Raw genomic sequence first — 12,431 nt, forward strand, 5'->3', positions numbered from 1 at the left:
TAAAACTGGATGACTTCATAGGAGAGCTAATAAATTTACAGCCAATATTATGATGTCATCCTTTTGGGTTATACATAAGTGAAAACCATTAAAAAATTCAAAGGAATGAAACTGTAATGCCTAATTCACATTAACTGGTTCTTTCTGACTTCATGTGACATTCTGAAGGCAAATATTAGCAACTTTAGTGCAATATATAATAAAGATTTGCTGTACATTTTGTCTGTTAATCTCAAAGCTTACTACAAATACCAAGTATTCTCAAACTTCACAAAAACAAAAACTTGATTCTGTTTTCCCGGAAGATGCTGGGCTCTACCTCATACAGACTCATCATGCTTATTTTCCAAGAATTAGAAACTTGACTGACAGCTAGACTACAGAATATCTAACTGAAGGTTTCTAAACTGTTTTAGTTTGAAAAATCCCTAAAAACTCTAGAAAATGCATTGGTCATGTAGTACTACTTGCCTCTGCATACAGAAAACAGATCTCTTTGTCCGCTGCTTCCTTTAACATGTGCCCAGCTATATCCTCACCCACATTTATCGGATTTGACAGTTCATGTGATAATTCAGTCACCCTTATGTACATGGCCTGTGTGACTTGAGAAGATACAAAAAAATCAATTCTGAATGAGAACCATATAATATGGAAGAGAAATTTTTCACAATTTTTCTCATCCACATCTTTCCTTTTAGTATCTAAGTACCCAGAAAAGTCTCCTGTGTCTCATTCTTTCTTCAATGTCATGAAGGCCAAATAGGTTTCATCTTCTAATAGTCTTACAAAATCTGACTACATTCAGGTAGTCCTCTGCTGCCTTATCCTCTTGTCTTTATTTCCCAGAAGAAAGTAGACTATAAATAAAGAATTTAAATGTCATCTAAGCATTCAGTGGACAATGTCTCTGGATACTATTTAATTATATTGTTTTTATATATTATTTTTGTCACATTTTGGCTAAAACTAAGAGGTTCAATTTTACCTATCTTCTGTAATGTACTTTTAAATTTTGCCCTGAAATATTTTATCCCTTTTCCATACAAATGTTAATTCAGAAATGGCACCTGAAGGAGTATTTAGATTAGCTAGGTTGGCTACTTAATATATTTATGGCCCTGAGTAAGTTGCTTGTTTTAGTCTTGGCTTTCTAATTTGTTACTGTAAAATGGGTATAATAATGCTAAACCCCATAAGAATGTTGGGAATATGAAAGAAGATAATATAATAGAAAGCCCAACTGCTTGGCATGAAGTATGGACTTGGTAATGTTAGTTCCTGTCTTATTTAGGTTTCCCCCAAACCAAACCCTGAGACAAGGACTTTGCTATAGTTAGGTTAATTTGGGAGATAATTCTAGGAAGCTTAAGTGGGAGTGAGGGAAGGAAGAAAGCCAAAAAAGGGAATATTAACAAATGGGATACTGTTGGGAGCCATGGTGACTCCATCCTGCTGGGGACCTTCTGAGGAACCATATAGAACATGCTTGTTGGTGGGCATGATGACATAGTCTACCATAGCCGCAAGCAAACTCTGAAGAACCGAGGGAATGTGGGGTAGGACATCAGCAGAATCTGCTATGATTTCCTTTCCCTTTTTCATAAATCAATTAACCAAAGAATTTGCTAAATGGCCATTGTGTGTGCTGTATGAGAAGTCAATTTATGTGAGATTTCTTAAGAAACACATGAAAAGGAGACGATAAAATTTGCAAGAGCCATAGAGATGAGATGGGACCTGGGAAGACTGAAAAATGACTAGGACTCAAACAGGTGGCCAGGAGCAGGGAAGAAATTACAGATTGAGGAAACAATAGAATAAGAGCTTCCGTGTATTAATTGCTCACAATGTATCAGGTACTATGCTAAAAGTATTACATCCATTGTCTGATTTGAGTCTCACGATAGTTCTATGAGGTTGATATCATTTTCACCTTAACTCTATAGATAACTGTAGCTCAGAATTTTATTTACTTCTCAAGGTCACACAGTTTTTCAGTGGCATAAACAAGGGTTTGAATTCAGGTATGTTGCTGTCTAAGGCTCAAGCTTAAACCACTGAGCTATCAAAGCTATAATGCTACCCACTAAAGGATAAATTAGGAATGAGCCTGTTAACAGTGGGAAACAATATGGATGTCAGCAACATGAGGATCAGCAGTATGTTGGACACATATGGTAGGAAAGGAGATGACACCAGTAATTTTGGAACCTTTGTCATTTGGAAAGAAAAAGCTTTGTACTTGGCAGAAGAGGGAGAGTATCTGGTTGAGAGGCATCGGATGCCTGGGAACAAAGGAGAAGGGGGGGGAGATCTAATTATCAAGGGAAGAATTCTTTCTTTTTTCTGTAGTTTTGAAATGCAGCAGGTGGCTGTGTTTACTGAGTTGCTGCTACACCTCTCCAGGCAGACTCTGGCACAGAAGTTGTGCTGCAGATCATCTGTGTTTGAGCTGTAACATCAAATCTGTGACCTAGAAGCTTCAAGAGCCAGTTCAACCAAGTCCCCACAGTCAAGGATATCTAGTTTTCTCTTTAATTTTTTAAAATTTATTTTGAGTTGGGGCGCCTGGGTGGCGCAGTCGGTTAAGCGTCCGACTTCAGCCAGGTCACGATCTCGCGGTCCGTGAGTTCGAGCCCCGCGTCGGGCTCTGGGCTGATGGCTCAGAGCCTGGAGCCTGTTTCCGATTCTGTGTCTCCCTCTCTCTCTGCCCCTCCCCCATTCATGCTGTGTCTCTCTCTGTCCCAAAAATAAATAAACGTTGAAAAAAAAAATTTTAAATTTATTTTGAGAGAGAGAGCATGCACATGCACAGGGGAAGGGCAGAGAGAGGGGGAGAGAGAGAATCTCAAGCAGGCTCCTCACTGTCAGCACAGAGCCTGATGCAGGGCTCAGTCTCACAAACCTGGAGATCATGACCTGAGCCAAACAACTGAGCCACCCAGGCACCCCTAGTTTTCTTTATCTTCTCCATCAGTTCCTGTCTTCCCACACCTGCACTGGAAGAACTTGACTGGGGAAAAAAAAGGAGGAGAACAAGGAGATGTGCAACAGCAGCGTTTTGTCTGTTAATAAATTAAGGGATTTCTCACATTTTACTCCTTTTTTTTTTGGAATTTCTCTATTCATGGCAATTTTAGGAATGTGCTGTACAATATGGTAGCCATTAGGCACTCATATCCACTGAGCATGTAAATGTGGCTTACCTGAATTGAGACACATAATAAGTGTAAAATCCACACCAGATTTTAAAGACAGTATGTAGAAAAAAAGTATAAAAATTTCAATAATTTTTATATTGAGAATATCTGAAATGATAATAGTCATACTTAAATATATTATTCAAATTAATTTCACTTGTCTCTTTTTAGTCTCTTAAATATGGCTACTGGAAAATTTATAGATGACTCACACTTTGTTTCTCCCAGACAGATCTGTTCCAGATTATTTCTCCACAGTTGTCAAGGGCTTTCCATATAAGGTGATTAATAGTGCCGTAACATCACATATTTTTGTGTCAGTCCTTTTCTAACCCCATTATGCCCAATGCATCCTTTTTTATAACTAATATTTTGCCACATTCCTTTTACAATCTTGAAATAATACAGGTAACAATACTTACCCATATATAGACTTTCTTTTAAAATATCAGTAACATGGGGCACCTGGATGGGTCAGTTGGTTGAGCACCCAACTTCAGTTCAGGTCATGGTCTCATGATTTGTAAGTTTGAGCCCCGCATCGGTCTCTCTGCTATCAGCGCAGAGCTCATTTTGGATCCTTCCCTCTCTCTCTGTCCCTGCCCTGCTCATGCTCGCTCTCAAAAATAAATAAAATAAAATATCCATAACATGTCCTAATGTAATGTAAATGAGAAATAAAAAGAAAATTTATAATTAAAGTGTGCATATCAACGTGCAAATGCTCACAAGTGACTAAATCAAAAGACAGTGAATTAAGTCAGTGCATGCACCTATAAATAGGCTCATTGAATGTAACAGCTATAACTACGAGAAGATGCAGGCGTATTGTGTAGGAGACTTAAATAATACAAGTGTGCTGTCAGTGATAGACTTCTCCTAAATGAACAAATTATAGTCTATTTTAACAAAAAAGTACACTATTTCTTCAAATTCCCTTGGTATTTACTGAAACTATGCAAAAATAACATTTGTTACTTAAAAATGAGTTGTCATCTCCATGAGAGGGACATGGGAAAGTCCGGCAAGAAATGGGACATTTCCTGGTTGTGTAGGACTATCCTAGATATTACAAGACATCTACCTTTCCCAGATCCCATCCACTAAATGCCAGGAGTACTCCCCTTAAACACTGTGACAATCAAAAAAAAGACTCCCTAGGCAGTCCTACTGCTTTGATTGAGATCCATTGATTTGCATGTTAATTCACACTCTTATAATTTGAGATATATATACACATATATACGTGTATATATACACATATATATATACACACATATATATGTATATATGTATATATGTGTGTATATATATATATATATGTATACACACACACACATATCCCAGATTATCTTTTTTTGCTTCCAGATTTTATGGGGGGATATGCTATCATGGAGTTCTTATAATTTACTCCCATTTACTTTTATTCAGCTGATCACTATCTATGGTGACTTTCAAACATGTCCATAAATTATTTCACGTTTTTCCGTGGAGTCTGGACTAGACTTGCTTCTAATGAGTACAATGTGGCAGAAATTACATTTGGGTGACTTCCAAGAGTAGGTCATAAAAGGCATTGCAGCTTACTCTTTGCTCTCCTTTAGATCACTAGCTTTAGGGCTTGAGGTACTCCGAAAGTCCTATAGAAAAGCCCACATAGTTGTCAACAGTCACTAAGAACTGAAGCTTCCTGACAACATTAATGTAAGTGAGCCATCTTGAAGGCAGATTCTCCACTTTAGTCAAATCTTCAGCTGAATGCAGCCTTGGTTGAAAATTGACTACAGCCTCATGAAGCCATGAACTCAAAGCCAGAGCCACTTGGTTAAGCTGTTCCCAACTTCTGACCACAGAAATTGACATGTGAAACATTCCTTGCTTTATGTTGTCAATTTTCAGGGTAATTTGGTATGTAGCAATAGAGAACTAATTACCACATAGCCTTTAGAAATATTTTATATACTTGAAGGATTCAGTTAAATTATCTTTCTCTTCTCCAATATAAATATTTATAATAATTAAATCCTCTTTTCTATTTGATTTATTTTGCTATGTTATTTAACTTATAGCTACAATTGCTAGGATTTTAGTAATTTTTGTTTCTTCACTACATGATTTAATACATGGAGTCCTCAACTTGATTTAGATATTCCCTAGGACCTAACTAATTATACACTATCTAATATCTATTAACTTTAATTCTTGGTGCACCTGGCTCAGTTGGTTAAGCATCTGACTTAGGCTCAGGTCATGATCTCGTGGTCCAGGAGTCCAAGCCCCATGTCAGGCTCTGTGCCAACAGCTCAGAGCCTGGAGCCTGCTTTGGATTCTGTGTGTGTGTCTCTCTCTCTGCCCTTCTACCTCTCGTGCTCTATTTCTCTCAAAAATAAACATTAAAAAAATAATTCCTAAAGTCAATATGAAAAGCTTTAAAATGCCAATCTAGAATATGGTGAAACTCCCACTCATTCATTCATTCATACTGAATTGTCAATCATCATATTTCCATCCATTTAGTCATTCATTCATTGGGCCTTACTTGTGATAGGTACACAAAGACTCTGAAGATATAGAAGTGAACACACTCATATTTAGTAGAATATTATTGTATAATTAACACAATCTCCCTAAGGAAACTATGTTTCACCCTGATTGGCCAGTGCAGAGAGAGGATGGCTTCTGGAGAATGGTAATGAATTATCTCTAGCTTAACCAAGTCATGACCTCAATTTTAACTGTTCTTCAAAAGTTACAACTTTTCTAGTCTTTCTACTAGAACAAATCAAAGTGGCCTCTGCCACCTTGGATGCAACAGTTGATCTGACAAAAGTTCTCTCCCTTTCCCAATAAGTAGAAAACACCAAGGGAATTTGCTTTCACCTGTCAGAGATAGTACTGCATCCTCACTATCTTTCTTCAAGGTCATAGGACTTCCCAGCTCTTTGCCACAATTTAGTCTGCAGGGTTTTGATAATATCTTTACAGGATACCATGCATATTCCTTACATTGATGGCATCCTGAAGAAAAGATCTGGAGAATACTGGAAAGCATGTAATCTCAATGCCTTAGAAAGTCTTATGTATGCTGGGGCACGGGTGGCTCCGTCGGTTAAGCATCCGACTTCAGCTCAGGTCATGATCTCATGGTCCGTGAGTTCATGCCCCGTGTTGGGCTCTGTGCTGACAGATCAGAGCCTGGAGCCTGCTTCAGATTCTGTGTCTCCCTCTCTCTCTGCCCCTCCCCTGCTCATGCTCTGTCTCTCTCTCTGTCAAAAATAAATAAACATTTAAAAAAATTAAAAAAGAAAGTCTTATGTATGCTAATGTATGGGAAATAAATCGCATGGAAATGCAAGAGTCTTCTAATAGAGACCTTAGGAGTCCAGTAGACCTATCTCTTTCAAAGTGAAAGATCAGTTGCTGCACCTTGCATTCTCTATTAAGAAAGAGGCACAACTCTAATCACCTGCAAGATATGAGTACAGCCCAGAGAATAAAATTTTTTCAGATAATCCAGGCTATTGTGCAAATCTATATGCATAATGGACTCAATGGTGCTTAAGCTATCTGTCAGAACAGGATGCTGTATGGGGCCTGTGACAGATGCCTTTTTGAGAATCACAAGTGGAGTTTCCCAGGGTTTTGGAGAAAACCCATGTTGTTTCAGCAAATAGCAGTTCTTTTGAGAAGTTGCTCCTGGACTCTGAATGATCATTTGATGACATAAGAAGCCCATCATAAACTGGATGTTATCTGATCCATCAAGCCTAAAATTAGCTGTGCCCAGCAGCACTCCATTATTGAGTAGAAGAGGTATAGTCATATAGTGCTTGAGAAGGTCATGAAGGCACAAGAAATTTACATATGAAGATTGCTCACAATAATAGTGTGTTGACTCCTGAGGCACTGTCTTAACAAGTCCCCATGACTCATGAAAAGGGCCCTATGATAGTTGACTGGGAAAGATAAAATTAAACCAGATTTATAGATGGCTATGGAGGATCTGTTGGCACTGATCAAGGGAAATTTTCCTCGTTATCTACTTTGGCAGAAAGAAGAGATGAGCTGAATCATTAATCTATTTATGAACAGAAGCCAACAACTTCATCATGTTATCATGAACTGTAAATTAAGAACATTAGACAATCAGTGTCAAGGAAGTTTGAGAAATAACTAGAAGGACTGACCTCAAAATGGACCTAGAATATGAAGATATTGATGTTCCATGCGGTTGCTTAGTCAAGACCCTTGTGTAGAGGTATCTTTCAATAATCAAAGGTTAAAGCACTCATTCCATGATTTTGTGAAAAAGTGATCATGACAACAGGGATGAAGATTATGTGAGGATTAGGATAACATGGAGTTTTATTCAGAAAGGCTGACTTGGATCCTAACAGTGCTTATGTGACAAATTTGCTAGCAGTGAATGACCAACCCTGAACCAGCCAGCCTTATGGAACAGGCGAATACCCTATGGAAAATCCAGTTAAAGCACTACTTAGGAAGCAATACCTGTCAAGGTTAGGTTGTTATTTTTTTAAGAATACAGCAGGATTCTAGTAGGAAATACAGGTTACGCTCATACAGGATAATTGTAAAGAGTTGAGCAAATATTTACAAAGTTATAGGTAGAGTTATGGGAAACCAGACTTGGTACAGAACCCAGAGGATGGCAACAATTGGGAGTCACTTCCACCTCTATGCCTGAAGGGACAAAGATGGAAAAGGTTACCCAAACTCAGAAAGAGAAGCCAAATGAAAAAAAGCAAAACTAATAAGAATTAAAGCCTTAGGGAGAGAGGTATAGCTACCCTGAAGTGACCCACCAGCAAGAGAGCCAAAAGAATACATTGCACAACCCCCTTTTCCTACCCTCCAATCTACTGTTGATACCTCTCACTAGCAAAACCATATAGGAAGCCACAGGACAAGAGAGCCTGTTGATGTAATCCGCATGATTTATATACGAGTCTCTTACGGAACAGAGGAGGGTGAAGAGCAGGTAGAGAAGGAAACCAGAGGGGAAAAGGAAAAATACTCAGCCTATATTCTCAGTAACTGACAAGACTACCCAAGATTAGAACTGTAGATATATTCAACAAGACGTTTAGGACTTTATTGAGAACAAAAGAGTAAACAGAATAACCAGAGATAAAAGATTTCAGATTCTCTTTTGTCAGAAGTTACTGCCACAAGGGACGACAAAAGAAAAGAGCAGAAAGACACACATTCTATATTTCAGAGTCGGAAATGGGAGGGGTGAGAGTAAAAGGTAAAAGAGGGAAAACATATTTTAAAGAAAGATTAAATAGGCACACACACACACACACACACTCACACAACAACAACAACAACAGCAACAGCAACAACAAACCCAAGGAAGTGAAAGAAAATGGAAAAACAGCCAAATAGCCAAGAAACTAAATTAGTTTTTCACAGCATCTTTGTTGTATTCTTTATTAGCAAAACCGACTCTAAGCTGCTTACCTTAACATACTTTTTCTAGTTATTCTAGATGTTTGCCTATCACTATTCATGATCTGTTTAAGGTTTTGATTCACACTAGAAGATGTGTCTTTCTGCTTTTTTAAGGTAAAGAAGTAGTTAGAAATAATGAGGACAGAAATTTATTTGTTCTTTTCTTCATTCATTCCACAAATATTTTTCAGCACCTACTATGTGTCAGCACTATGCTAGACCCTGGTTGTATAAAGGTTCTTGCTAGAGGAGCCTAGAGTCTATTGGGGGAAAGAGATCTTAATGAATAAATTGTACAAACATGAAATTTCAACTCTGACAAGTACTGCAAAGAAGCAATAAATGGCACAAAGCCAGGGATTCATAGAAGCAAATGACCAAATGAGAGAGGTTGGGGATGATGTCCCTGAAGAGGTAATGTAGGAGCTGAGACCTGAAAAACGAATGGAGGCACAAAGAGGCTTCCATTAGATGGACACATGGAAAAAGGCCCTGTGTGGGGTAAGGGCATGGTGGGTACTAGAAAGGAAAAGGAAAACACTGTGGTGCATACACAGGCTGTCTCATGGTTTCACATGTGGACGGACAGGCAGTATCTTGGGTTATTTTCTATAATGAACTACAGAGAGATGGTTTTAGCATAATAAGGTTGTCAGAGTCAGCATACAACCCACAGCAGAGGCGCTGTTCTCTTCCTATTCAAATTTTCCTTGAAAAAGTCAAGGTCACCATATATTCAGTGTCACTCATCTTGGTGTTTGCTTAATTGTAGTTCCATAATTGGCAACATACCCTTACTTCGTATGAAGGAAGCTCTCTCATCATTCCTGAAAATTGACATAATTTATTACATCTGAAAATGCTACATGGAATATTCATTAATATCTACTAGCAAATACACCTTTTTTTCATGGGAAATCATTTGAGGTCTTCCTGGCCAAAGCAAAACAAAACAAAGAATAAGATACTGCCTGACATTTTATTTACTCTATAGGACAAGCACTAACTAAAGGAAAAAAACCAAATCTATGTATCGATTAGCATAAAGAACATGCTCCTCTTTTTAGTGTGTACTTAATAGGCTAATTTTGCAAACAACCACTGAATGTAAACAATGACACTGCCGCAGAGTAAACACATACTCAGGCTCACGTGGTTAAGATGAAACTGTTAGAGTATTCATTGTTTTTGCTTGCAAAAGAATACCCACTTCCCACTGATTCTTCTGACACTTGCTGTTTTAAGCCCAGTGTGTGAAATTAACAGGGGAAGAGAAGGAGAGAAAAGCATTAGGAGGATATCATGGGGTTCTGCTCTGACCTCCTCTTAGTAATCTCTATTACTTACAAAGAATCCTCATCACCCTCTTCATTAAATAAAAGTCAATATTGTATGGTGGTTAAGAGCACAGGCTCTAAAATTAAATTGTCTGGGTTATTTTGGTGAATAAAACCAAATGACAAAGTGATATAGCAATCAATATAAATCTAGATCAATCATCCCCTGATTTTCTCACTGTCTTAGAAATAACTTTAAAAGACCACTTTTAGCTAAGCAGATACATTTGTGGGGGGGGGGGGGGGGTTGGTGTATATAAGAGAAACAGAGGAGAAATTATTTGTAAAATACTACTTGAGTAATTCATAGCAGATAAGCAAAGGTTGGTAAAAGATGGGTGAACATTTTACTCAAGAAAATTATCTTTCACTCCTATCAAGGAAATGTATGTTACTGAAGTACCAGGAGCAAGCATTATTATCTAGTATTAGCTCTCAATGTCAACATTTGCAAAGCATGTTCCTGTTGTGCTCTAGGGCTGAGTCAGAAGTTGCAGCCATTAAAAAGCCCTCTGTCAAGGAGAAAATGTGATTAGACCAACTGCTTGCACTGACACTTAAAAATTAACTGCAAATCTGTTTGGGGCAGCTAAGACATTCCCTAAACACTTGCTGGTTGGGAATGTTGGCTTTCAAATCATTATTTTGTATCCCTTAAAGGTACATTTTAACTGTTTTAATATGTGAGAAACAGGCCTGCCAAATTGTGCTTATGGCTTTTTAACACAAGCAATTTACAAATGCAATGAAGCAGATAATAGGACACATGATACCGAATTTGAAAATCTGTGTTGATGACACTTCTGCTGTAGAAACATTTTTGGAAGCAGCCCTGTATCCAGTTGCCTGGATAAGAAAAATGTTGTTTATCATTTCACAGGTGGCCTCTTCCACCCAATGGTGAGTTTAGGGTCATGTCCTTGAACACAAATCAGTCTCTCTCATGCTAACCATATTCCACTTGCAAAGATCTGGAATGCATGCATTCAGCAAAATAAAACAAACAGAAATAAATCTCACTCAATGCTAAAAAAATCGATTCAAGTAACAGTCAAAACTAAGTCTTTCCTGTCGTAAGATAAAGAATTCCAAAAAAAAGGAAGTATAGGTATATAGTTTATTTAATAAATGTTTATATATTTGTAAAGAATGAAAAAGGACATTTAATACTGGTTCTGGTTGACACAACAGATTTTTCATTGATAAAAGCTTACTTGACTTCTGGGGAAAAGGATGGGAAGGACCCTAAGCTCACTTCCTTCCATGGACACAACCAGATAACATCCACATCAGTGTAAAAACCCAGAAAACTACCGAAAGACTGGGAGAGCAGACTCTCCATAGCTAAATGTAGTGAAGAGGCCACATGGAAAATATAGGAAGGGCAGAAACACAGTGGGGAGCTAAATGGACCCACACGACTGCCCATGGGAGGGATGCATGTCATGCGCACAGGGAAGAAAGAGAAACAGAACCTTCCACTCCAGGCAGGGGGCCTGCACTTTGAATATGAATACCCATAATATTTAGCTTTGAAAACCATAGGGGCCTAATTTCATAAGGTCTTATTATCATGGGGCTTAACATCTGGAACTTCAAAATCAGCTGCTTGGCTCTAGGAGGGCCAAAGGATGATAAACCAGAGTCCCCACCCTTAAAGAAACAGTATAACAAATAGCAACTCTGAGATACAATATAGAAGTAGTTTTTTTTTTAAGATTTTTATTTTTAAGTAATCTCTACACCCAATGTGGGATTCAAACTCACAACCGCAAGGTCAAGAGTTGCATGCTCTATTGACTGAGCCAGCCAAGCGTCCCTAGAAGCAGCACTTTTTAAAAATGCCTGGGGTACAGGGGATGGAGATGTATTTACTAATATCAGAGCCTGTGCTGGAGGGGCAGGGATCTTTGGGAGACTTCTCTAAGAACAAAAGAGCTGGCAGGTGACATGTCCCTCCTCCACTCCCAGCCTAAATACACAGGCACCTGCAGGAACTAGTGCAGCCTGAACACTTTCCACCTAGTGTGCTAACAGTGTGCCTGCCCCTGTGGGCTTTTGCAGATCTGTCCCATCCATTAACAGCTTCCGCAGAAATTCCCCCAGGCAGCTGAAGGTCCACTCCTGAAGCGGGCCAGTGAGGACACTGCTGGTACCCACACACTCTGCCCCCACGTTCACCTGTAGACCTGTGCTCTCCAGTATTCCCTTCAGCAGAGAACACCCAAAGCAATGTCACAAGCCTGGCAGAGTGCAAGCAGCCCAGAGGGGCTAGTACAACTCCAAAGTGACTCCTAACCCAAGGAGAGGGGAAGATAACCACATGCACTGATTGGGGCCCCAGTAAGAGGCTGGGGGCAGACATCTGGTCCAAGTACAGCCCCATTCACCAACAAAAGCTTCTCAGGGGACA

General features: G+C 38.8%; 1 protein-coding gene across 2 annotated transcripts in view; it reads right to left on the bottom strand.

The window, feature by feature from the left end:
- SLC44A5 (solute carrier family 44 member 5) overlaps positions 1-12,431 on the bottom strand; it is a 344,384-nt gene that overhangs the window by 88,686 nt on the left and 243,267 nt on the right. The window lies entirely within an intron of this gene.

The sequence above is a fragment of the Prionailurus bengalensis genome, chromosome C1 (assembly GCF_016509475.1).
Source record: "Prionailurus bengalensis isolate Pbe53 chromosome C1, Fcat_Pben_1.1_paternal_pri, whole genome shotgun sequence".
NCBI classification, from domain to species: Eukaryota; Metazoa; Chordata; class Mammalia; order Carnivora; family Felidae; genus Prionailurus; species Prionailurus bengalensis.